At 35.4% G+C, this 8,960-nt stretch overlaps 1 protein-coding gene across 1 annotated transcript in view; it reads left to right on the top strand.

Annotated features, from left to right (window-relative positions):
• Nucleotides 1-866: 866 nt before the first annotated feature.
• The window catches only part of LOC136026540 (serine/threonine-protein kinase Pink1, mitochondrial-like), a 60,307-nt gene continuing 52,213 nt past the window's right edge, over nucleotides 867-8,960 (top strand). Inside the window, exon 1 of the mRNA XM_065703222.1 lies at nucleotides 867-937. The gene's annotated coding sequence lies outside the window, so the exon portion shown is untranslated. The remainder of the gene's footprint in view (nucleotides 938-8,960) is intronic.

Below are 8,960 nucleotides of genomic sequence, written 5' to 3'. Positions count from 1 at the left end.
TACGTGAAATACAGAAAAAAGGGAAAAATATTTCAAACTAGAAAATCAGAAAAATCAGAAAATGTAATAAATGTAAAGGTCAAACATTTTTGGCTTCATGTCCAGAGGCCTTCATCAACAACAAAAAAACTTGAAAAACCTAAACAAAATCAAACAGAAAAATTAAAATACAAAAAAAGAACAAAACAAAAATGCAAATTCAACTCTCAGAGAATGATCAAAGGGTGACTAGCTTTCTTATCCTTTTTAGATGTCCCCTTACTAACAGTGATCACAAGTTTGAAAAAGCTATTTTGTCCAAAAATTGTCAGAAGGGGCAACATCTATGTCTCTTTGAGGATGCCTGGTCTTGGGGACAAGGGCAATAAATTATGCAATGTGCTGATTTTTCTAACGGGATTATTCCATGGTAAAAAGGGAATGTTTAATCCTTGGTGTGTTCCCAAACACTAATAGCATAAGATGAAACTTTGGGGGATGATGAGGGGAATGCTGAAGGTAAATCAAATTTCGCATTAAATAGTAATAGACTATTAAAATACCACTATGACGAATTTGTGCTCTATGTGCTATTACAAGTTGACATAAAAGGCAAAAATAAAGCACCAAAGAGAAAAATGTCAACCTAGCAATGCTAGCTCAAACGTGCTGGAAATCAAAATTATAGTTTGGACATTCTGAAGGTCAACTTATTAAGTAGTTTTTATAATTTTATTTGTTATACCAATCGGTTTCTTGACTAATGCTGCACTTATCACTGGTATCTAAAACTTTTGTCAAGTTTCTTGTTTATTAGTGGAAAGGACTTTCGGCTATGTTTCCGTTGTTCCCTGCGATGTACACGCTACAGGCATCTATCAATAATTACTTTTTGCATTTTATCCATATAGAAAATAGATACAGAAACGCAATTGTTTAATAATAGCTGTTAAATAAGGTAGTTCAGTACCCTAACTACCCTAAAATTAATGCATTACATACAGGTTTTCCTTAAAGTAGAATACAAAGGGTCTTGCTTAGGGGGGTGGCTTTGACATGGGAAAGTTTCATTCACCTAACTCCACTAAGCTACTTTCCAAAAGGATTGCAAGAAGCCCTTCAACTAGAACTTTACCCTTCCTTCCTATGATTATTCCAATGAAGTTACACACAGTAAGCCCCATAATCCAGCAGGGCTAGATTTAGCCTTAGCTAGGCAACACAATGTGTGTTCTAAAAGTCTTGCTAATTAGGCCTATATGTTTTCAGCTACTGTAGCATGCTTGTGTATTATGACTTCCATTCAAAATATTGGTGAGATCCATTCAGTTATAGGCTTCATTAATGGGGGCAAGTTAGCTTGCCCTTTTGTGATATTTGTAATGAGTATGATGATGTTTGGCATATTCTCATGCACAAAATACAAAGTACAATCAAATGTGTTTAGAAACCAAATTATAAAGTATTTTGGTGCATTTACAATGAGAGCAATCCTAGGTCAGGCTAAGTTGCCTAAGTGGGTCCATAGAAAGACTATGTTGTTGTTGACTAGGCTAGGTACCCGCCACTACATTGCTCAAAGTTGATTTGATACCCTTAGTGAAAAGTTTAAAATGAAATAAATAGCAAAGAAACAGCCAATTATATTCTGGAAGACTTGGTCATGAAGCAAAAAAATTTAGTGGTATTTGGACTTCAAGAAGATCTAAACTGTACTAGGCTACTAAGAAGGGTCAAAATGAGGTTGATTTAAAGCTCCTGAATCAAGTAATTTTGCAGAGCTGCCCTGTCAAATATTCATTTGCAGTTTGTTTAGGAAGATTGAATAATAGAAAATGTTGTCAATCAAACTATTTTTCTATAGCCCTGTAGAATATGATGCAGCTTCTTTCTTCTTGAGTGGCAACCTAAACAGCACAAAATCCTCATACCCAACATTTAATTTTACTCATGATCACACAATACTGGAGCTTGCTCAAAAGAAAAGGTATAATGCTCTAAAAGAGGAACTTAACCAAAAAGAGGCAGCAGGAAAATCAGGTTAGAAAATTAGAGAAGGAAAGGATAGTCTAGAACTTGTAAAAATATACTCTTTTTGAGATGAAAGTAGTTTGCAAATCCCTAGGGAAGCAATTATGGAACAATAATTTTCTTGTGCTCTACACCAATGCAGATACCTTATCAAATAAAGTTGAAGAATTACAGTCATTGATGTCAGTGCATAAGCCTCATGTTGTTGTTGTTACTGAATCTTTGCCTAAGAATTGTGTGCATCCAGAAGCATATTTTCAACAGGTTGAAGGTTATACTTTATTAATGAATACTAACTAGAAATGTGGAATATTTGTTTATGTTCATTTGTTGCTTAAGTACACAGAAGTAAATGATCCTTTAGCTCTGAGTATTAATGAATGTTTAGTAATTGATATAAAATTTCCTAGGTCTACAAATAGTATTAGAATTGTTGCAGTGTGTAGAAGTCCTAGTGTTAATGAGTTATCTCCAAATAATAATGCAAATTTATTATAGTATCTCTACAATGTTTGAATAGTTAGTCCAAGGGTATTAGTGGTGGGTGATTTTAACCTACCTTCCATTGATTAGAAAAATCAAATAACCTTGCTTTCTGATCAATCATTTGAGCATCATTTATTTCAAAAATTGCAGGACACATTCAGGAGCCTACACAATTTCAGGAGGATTTGACTCCTTCTGTCCCTGACTTAGTAATAACAAAATCTCTTGACAATATTAAAAATATTGAAATCCTACCTCCATTAGGAAGAAGTGATCACATCATTCTTAGACTGTCATTAAAATGTTCAGCTGATGATTCCACTCCTCAATAGCAGATCATTAAGTATAATTACACTAATGGTGATTATGAGTCTTTCTAAAATTTCATTTTATCATTGCATATCATGGAACAGTTGACAGAAAATAAGTACACTGTTAATGAGGTATTTGAGCTGATTCATAAAACCTTGGTTGTAGAACAAGACAAGTTTACTCCAACTATAGTTTATAGTCAGCTTTGTAAAAATAGGCAAAGTCTTCCTCAAGACATTCTACAAGCTATTAGCAAAAAAAAAATTATGAGTAGCATGAGCATATTAAAATAAAAAGCACTAAGTCATGGATAAGATATAAAAGAGTAAAAAATAGAGCAACTTGGCTTCTTTGGTCAAATCATGAGGCACTTGAATCTTCTATCAGTCCATCAGCTCAAAGTTGCCCAAAAAGGTTTTGGAAATATATAAGAAAAAACCAGACTTCACAGTCCCCATCCTCAACTTCATTCACTGACCCTGAAACACAGACAACTATAGACAATGATAATGAAAAAGCTGAACATTTTAATAAACTGTTTTCATTTGTTTTTACATAACCTCACAGTGAAACTCCTATGGATCCTATTATTTCTACTAATTCCACAATTGATTTTGATGATTTTGACTTTGATGATCAACAAGTTTTTGAGGTCTTGAAGCATCTTGACACAAATAAATTGCCAGACATTCATGAATTTTCAAACCATATGATCCAAGAACTTGGAATAGTACTTACTGAACCACTGACATATTTGTATAATCTGTATCTGATTTCTGATACTTGCCCATTGGTATGGAAAAAAGCAATAATCAAACACCTGTATAAAAGTGGCACTAAAACACAATTTAAAAACTATAGACCAATATCAAACACTTCAATTTTTTCCAGAATTATAAAAAAACTAATTGTCAAAAGAATACAAAATTATTTTGAATCAAATCTTCTTTGACATCCATCTCAACACAGTTTCCGAAAAAATGTTCATGTAATACATAGCTTTTGAAAGTAGTTACTGACTTCCATAGAATGGCAGATAAGATAAGATAATATTTATTTTCAAAAGACTAGCACAATCTCTATAGAGCCAAATTTGCTTTATATGCCAGTAAAAGTTAAAAAAAAAATTCAAATCAGTACATTAAGTCAAACACTTAAAATTAAAAAGGCAAAATCATCAAAGATAAAGGGCAAATCAGTAAACTTGACAATTAAATTACAAAAACATTCAGCAAGAATAAAGGGGATAACACTTTTATGAAACCTCTCTGTAACAGCATGGATCAGAGAGTAAGTTGGGATTGCTAAGGAGGCTGACCAGGGGAGTTGCAGTCTAATGGGATTGTAAAAATCAGGGAGTAAGTCCTCAATACAGGGATTGGAAATGACTGATTTAGCAAAAAGCAGGCAAATTTTTTCCCTCCTTTCTTTTAAGGTGGTAATGCATGCAGCTTTAAGAGGAAGGATTATGGAATTTTGCCTTCTTTGTAAATGATCCTGAGCAAACGCTTTTGGACCAACTCGATTTTGTCACTAAGTTCATTTGAAAGTTGTGAATGCCAGACTGGACATGCATATCCGACAATGGCCTGATAAAGGATAAGTAGACACAGAGGGAATGTATCTTAGGACAATTAAATTTGTTTAGCAGCTTAAACATGGATAGTGAAACATTTGCTTGTTTAACAATGTTGGAAACATGTGTGTCCAACTTAAGATCATTAGAAATTGTGACACCAAGGAGCTTAACATGTTTCAAAAAAATGGGTTGCAAAAAACAGGGGTAGATTTCAAGAAGCTGGTCATCATTATCTGTGATTTAGTGGGATTTACTGTCATATTTAAATTCTTAGATTCGTCCAAACCTTGGGCTAGTATTTCAACGGGGTCACTTTTAATATTCCTATGACATACTTCAAGGATTGACAAGTTGTCCACATATTTCCATCTTTGGGGGAATTCCTTGCCATCATTAATCATGACAAGAAATAAGAGTGGTCCCAATAAGGTTCCTTGAGGTATTTTACAGTACCTAGGGAGGGGGTTAGAGTAAGTATTTTTGTATTTTACAACTTGTGATCTGTTTGAAAGGAACAATATAACAATATTTACTAATAGTGGGTCAATTTCAAAATTATCCTGTAGTAAACGGATTAGGATATTGTGGTCAACTAAGTCAAACGCTTTTTGGAAATCGACTAAAACGAGGTTAAGCCAAGCATTTGGTTTCTCTAGTTCACTTAGGATGGTGTGAATCAAGTGTACAAGGTAATGGGTGGTGGAGGTTTTTCTTAAATTACCAAACTGTCAGATGTCAATGCATGGTATAATTTGAATCCAGTCATGAAGGAACCCTTTGTAAAGCTTAGAAAAAACTGGAGTGAGTGTAATAGGACGCATGTTGGTTTTAGTCAGACTGGAAGATTTCTTTGGGACGGGTGTTATAAAACCCAGTTTCCAGCAACTTGAGAATTTACCAGATTTGGTAATTTTGTTAAAAATACCAGATAAAGGTCCAGCAATTGTGTCTGAAAAGGCTTTAATCAAGTCAATTGGGATGTCTAATGGGCAAGTACTTGATTTTTTGAGCTTTCGGATTTTATTTATAACATCAGAGGGAAAAATTTGGGGGAAAGAGGTGGAGGGAGGAATAGTTTGACCTGAGCCAGTGAAAGAGGGGAGACTTTGTACTATGGACCTAAGATGCAGGTTCAAACCGTTGGCTATCTTGTAAGGGTGCTCAGGGAGATAAAAATTAACTTCAACAGAGTTTTTTTTTCCACAAATCTCTTTAATTTTCCTGTACCATTGTTTGGGCTTGTTAGAATACAGATCCTTAACTTTACTATTGTAATGCTCAGAAGCTGCTTTTCTCAATTTATTCTTCAGGAACTTTCTTAGATTATTAGCTTGTGTGATATGTCCTTGCTTGAACAAATGGATTGTTTTCCTTATTAGTTTTTTAAAAGTTGCAGTAATGTAAGGTTTATCAATAGAGCATATTTTAATTTTTTTTTCACTGGAAAATGGGCTTCATAATTACTCCTCAATAAATTTTGGAGGGACAAAGCCTTGAAATCGACATCATTTGTTTGGTACACAGGGGACCAATTTTCACTAGTGTTCCGAGAGCAAAAATTGTAGAGTCCCGAGTCAGTTAGAGGTCTAAGGATGGTTTCAGTAATAGTAAAGGAATGTTTAACTGTAGCTAGTGGAGATAGGAGTAGGCTAAAGTGGTAACTACCTCCAAGAGGGGGAAGAATGGTGACAGGTCTGTAGAAATTTGACATATTGGTGCATATTAAATCAAGAGTAGAATTGCCTTTGGTAGTAGGGACTTTTACAATTTGTTTTAGACTAAAAGTATTACATGTAGATTCAAGTTTTAATTCATTTGCATCACCCAAGAGGAAAATTCCAGCATTTGGGTATTTAGATAGTATATAGTCAGCACTGCCATGCAATTTTTCAATAGAATTAATATTTTCAGCCACTCTCTGTCCAGGAGAGTAGTAAAAACAACACAGGACAATCAAATTGAAAGAACGTGGTAAGACCTTAGGTTGAACACAAACCCACAAAATTTCATCAAAGGGAGTAAACAAGGAATTCATATTTCCAAAGGATAAAAATCATTATGGACAAAGGAAAGAATTCCACCCCCTTTCCTGCCGAGTTTAATAAACTTGGAGAAATTATTCATTTCAACATGTGTGAATTTTGAGCATGTACTTCAGTAATAGCGATTATGTCTGATCTATATATTTTAGAAAAGGAGTCTAATTCATTAAGTTTTTCAAAGTTAAGACTTTCAGCATGCTTAACAAAAGTCTGGGAAATTTAAAACGACCTGCAAAGGTACCATTTTTACACTTAACTTTATTTAAATTACAAATGGGTACAGGGGGTGTGGTGGGATTCGTAGTGGGGGCCAGATTAATGTAGTCAGAACAAGGGACTGAGGGACCAAATTTGACTTTTTTGGGATGACTATTAGAGTCAACATTGATAGATGAGTTATTAGAGTAAGAGAAGGATTTGGAGGTGGGGAGACGGGCAATGATATGGATGAGGCACAAGGAGAACAATTAGGATTTATTACAAGACAATTATTGAATGCAAAAAGTCTCAGACCTGAGTCATGTTGACAGGATAGGCACAAGGTATAAAACAAATGGGCTGGGGGTGGGGTTTTGTAAGGTGCTTAGAAAGGGGGGCTGGTTTGGAATAGTGATTCATGTCCGTCAAGAAATTGCTGGTTTGCGGTTGGGTAGGGAGGGTATAGGGCAGCATACTGTAAGGGGAGAGGAAACAGGACTTCTGTATGCGGAGAGGGGGAGGAGGTAACAAAGGATAAGGGAAGAGAGTTCAAGATTGGGAAGGGTTTGTCAATTTTTGACCTGTGCCTGATGAACTTTGATGAGAGATTTTTGCTTGGGCGTGGTGTACTAAAAAAGGACAGCGGAAGGGAGATGAGTGTCTCTTACAATTTTTATCTTTGGACAGGGACACTGGAACAGGGCCCCAGGGAGGAAAATTAACATCAGCTACTGATGGTGCATGGGCAAAACTACAATACTTGTTATTACAAGCTAAAACTGGACAATGCTTCACATGGTCAAAACTGCACTTAATGGAACCACAACTACCTGAAATAAAATTACAACATATATGTAAAAATTTGCACCGCTTACTAAATTTACAAAGATTATGATTAAAATGGTTGCATAACACATTTTTTTTTGTTGGAGCTTTTTTTCTGGAACTTGGTTGAAAATCACTGAGCTCATTTTTTTTAGTGTAATTTGCCTTAACTCTATTTTCGATAACACTTTTTTGCTGGAGCTTGGTGGAAGAAAAAATGTTTTCAAATACACAATTGTCTCCTAATTGGCAAGAACCTGCCAAGATTATATTAGCACATTTTCGTTTGTTAGCAGAAGAGACAGTCTTATTATGCAGGCTATTCACCTTGTTAATGTCTGCACGTTTTTGGGCATCTGTAATGTGGTGATCAAGGTTACCATTATAATTAGGCTTTATCAAGGGTGGACTGAGGTCAATGAAAATTTCCGGATTTATGTCACTTGTTGTGACAGGTATCACTGGATTTAATCCTCTTAAGTTCTTCATCAATATTCATTGGGTTTTTGGACATTGGACTTTTTTTATGGTCAGAGATGAAAGTGTTATTAACCTCATTCAAAATGTAATTATATGTAGGTTGATTTGCAAGATCGCTTTGGTGAATTGTCAAAAAATTGGAGATGAAAGTTAATGCATCCATTAACTTTTCTTGTAAGACCAAGATTTTGGTAATTTCTAGTTGTAAGATGGGGGTGTAGGGACAGTGTCCGTTTGAACTGATTTATCAATGCTACAGTCAATTGTTTGGCAAAATGCATTTGTTTTCCCTTCAGAACAGCCTCAGCGCTGGGGAGGGACAAGGGAAATTGTAGGATCGCACAAAATAGTACCAGTCTTGTTAGAAACGGTTTGTTCTTCAGTCAATAGAGGAAACTGGCTGAGCGGAGTGTCTGGAAAATGTTTAGGGCTGCTGAGATCACTTAGAATGCTAAGAATCCTTCTTCTTTCAACAGGGGTACGGGGTTTCCGAGAAGTTACGGATGGGGGGATAGAAAGCACTGGAGAAGAAGTACAATTTACCTTAGACTTAGTAGAGCAATCTAGGCACATCCAGGAGTTATTCCAACTAGTTATTTCTATCCTAGCACACTTTTCAGCCACTGCATGGAGCAAGAACTGCAATTAACACATTTGACTGCATTTGAAGTAACACGTAATCTGCATTCAGGACAAAATTGTTTTGATTTCGTCATTTAGTCTTGCAATACAGGTGAGCCTTACACTTGCACTTGTGAGCCTTACTTAATTGAAAGGTCTTAATATGTCTTAACAGGTCAGAGACTGAAGAGATGAAGGTCTTATGTTTGATTGCATTTATATATATTTTTCTAAGGCTTTTGATAAAATCTCCATTCTGCTTTTACTTCAAAAGTGTGAGGTATATCACATTGGTGCCAGAACGTTGAATTAGATTGGTGATTATTTAACAGGCAGGACGCAGTAAGTGATTGTAGGTGATGCTTTGTCCTCTGCTGAGATGGTTTTAAGTGGCATTCCACGAGGTA

The sequence above is a fragment of the Artemia franciscana genome, chromosome 4, assembly GCF_032884065.1.
Source record: "Artemia franciscana chromosome 4, ASM3288406v1, whole genome shotgun sequence".
In the NCBI taxonomy this organism is placed as follows: Eukaryota; Metazoa; Arthropoda; class Branchiopoda; order Anostraca; family Artemiidae; genus Artemia; species Artemia franciscana.
This window is presented reverse-complemented; position numbering and strand designations above follow the sequence as displayed.